Raw genomic sequence first — 2428 nt, forward strand, 5'->3', positions numbered from 1 at the left:
TGCCCAGGTATTTGATATTTCCTATGGAAAAGGGCAGTTGGGGTTTATGGTCTGCAGGATCCCATGCTTTGTCCGTTATTGGTAGTATTGTTGATTTGGACTAGTTGATTGAGTAGTCAGAGAGGGCTGAAAATTTTGAAATACAATTATAAGCTTCCTGTAATGATCTCTGAGGTTGTTGCAAGTAAAGTAAAACATCGTCAGCATATAGATTGATCTTATGTTCAGAGATGGATGAGTGGATACCTGGATACTGGAGTTCTGACGTATTGCTGATGCGAGCGGTTCAATAAATATAGCAAACAGTAGGGGAGACGGGGGCATCCTTGTCTGGTTCCCCTCTGTAAGGTGAAGCTTTGTGATGTGATACCATTGGTGGTGACTGTGGCCTTAGGTGAATTATACAGTGCAACAACCCAGTGGATAAATGACTCTCCAAAGCTGAAATTTTGAAGGGTGGCAAAGAGGAAAGCCCAGTTAACTTTATCATAGGCTTTCTCAGCGTCCAGTGATAAAACAATGGCTTCTGTATTTCTACGCTGGGACATGCTGATCAGGTTAAGGAGCCGTCTAACGTTATTTGTAGATTGTCGGCCTATGATGAAACCTGTTTGGTCATTGAGAATTATTGATGAAATTACTTTCTCTAGTCTAGATGCTAGTGCTTTGGAAATAATTTTGATATCTGTATTAATCAATGACAGAGGGCGATAGCTGGAAGGGAGTGTTGGGTCTTTATCTGGTTTTAAAAGTAATTTAATTGCAGCAGTATTCATTTGGGATCTTATGCAACCTGTGTTTTTGATTTCTGTAAGTCCTTAGGAACAAGGGGGCCAGATCTGATTATTCCCTTTTTTTATCACAGTGTTGGTGTTAGCATCCTACTCTAATTAGCCAACAGCTAAATTATTAGCAGGTTTAAGTATAAATATATTGAGAAGTCACTAATAATGGTTTCTCAGTCAATAAATAAATCAATAAAGGTTGTCACTTGATTTCAGGCTCCCGATTTCCTCAATAGAAAATAAAAACATTCGAATTAAAAATCAGGAACTCGATTTGTCCCCTTTAGTGCTAATCACTCTTTATTTATTTTATCTTATTTATTTTTCACTTAAATCCTGGAATCTGCAGTGTTGCAATTCACTGATTCACTTTTTTTTGAGGAAAATCATACATTATGCAGTCATTTAACACAAATGAAGATCAGTACAGAATAGAATGAAATATAATGAAATTCTTTGTCTTGACAAATTTCTATTGCAAGCTCTGTAACTAGGATTATTACTGTCTTAAATATCACTTTTATGCAAACATACACACACGCATATATGACCATAAATATTATTTTCTCTTTTTCATTTGTTTTGTTTTGTCTGTCCATGTCGCAGCACCGTCACTGTTTTGTCATTGTCACTGTCTCATTGCACAATAAAGACAAAAGAAATATACTTATACATATGTCAGAAGTAAATACGATCAATACCAGATTAATTGTGCAATGAAGTGTTTTTTATTGAAAGCATTGAGAGTTAACAGAGTTGGTCATTTCTAACAATGCACTCGTCACTTTTAACACTGCTGAATTAAAGCTTGAAAAAGACAAATCAGTTCAAACTTGACACGTTTCAATGATTCGTTGATATACCTTGAGGAGGTTGTCATTGCTGTGCAGCCAGTAACTCCCTTTATACATCTGACTGTAAACTCTACCCATAGAAAACTGAACTGTAACTTTCTCAGTGAGGTGGAGAAGTCCACTAATTATGTTATTTATACTCGACCTGCAGGTTGGGACTTATTAGGTGAGTCGACATGAATATTTCATCTTTCACCTACAGAACTAGTCACCGCAGAGGTCGCTCACTTTCCTTTTCACACTGACAGGTGAAAGAGAAAAAGTCCAGACGGTGTGCATCGGGAAGGAATTTAGTCTGCCAGTGGACTCCACATCGAGGATTGTGACTTTCACGCCAAGCCCCGATGGGCCGAGACGTGTCCTGCTGGATAAGACCACTGTGAGTGGAAGCGTGTCCATGCTTGTTGTTGTGTTTGGATGTTGCGCTGCCTAAACCTGTTAACTGTTCGTCTGCAGGTGAAGGATCCACGGTTCAAGTGGACCAGAGATAAATCGTTGGTCCTAAAAGAAGTGACTCACAGTGATCAGGGGCTTTATGTCAGTGGCAGTAAAGGCCTCAGCAAAGCATCACAAATGAGGACACTCACTGGAGCAACGACTGCCTGAAGTCACGTTTCCTCCAGTTTGAATGTGAGTATTGTCTGATTCAGGGGTTCTCAAAGTTCTGCAAGCTGGGCCTCCCTAAAGGTGGTTGGAAAGACATGTAGAGGCAGCAGCAGCAGCGATCAAATGTAAACATCAGTATTAAGTGTAATAAACTTCATCACCAGAGTCTCTCTCATTAAGATA

General features: G+C 39.2%; 1 long non-coding RNA gene across 1 annotated transcript; it reads left to right on the plus strand.

The window, feature by feature from the left end:
* The first annotated feature begins 1548 nt into the window (after window positions 1-1548).
* Window positions 1549-2142, plus strand: LOC125007838. Its single transcript, XR_007112806.1, has 2 exons — window positions 1549-2018; window positions 2096-2142. It is a non-coding gene; the product is annotated as an uncharacterized LOC125007838 (long non-coding RNA).
* Window positions 2143-2428: the final 286 nt, after the last annotated feature.

This window comes from Mugil cephalus, chromosome 5 (genome assembly GCF_022458985.1).
Source record: "Mugil cephalus isolate CIBA_MC_2020 chromosome 5, CIBA_Mcephalus_1.1, whole genome shotgun sequence".
NCBI classification, from domain to species: Eukaryota; Metazoa; Chordata; class Actinopteri; order Mugiliformes; family Mugilidae; genus Mugil; species Mugil cephalus.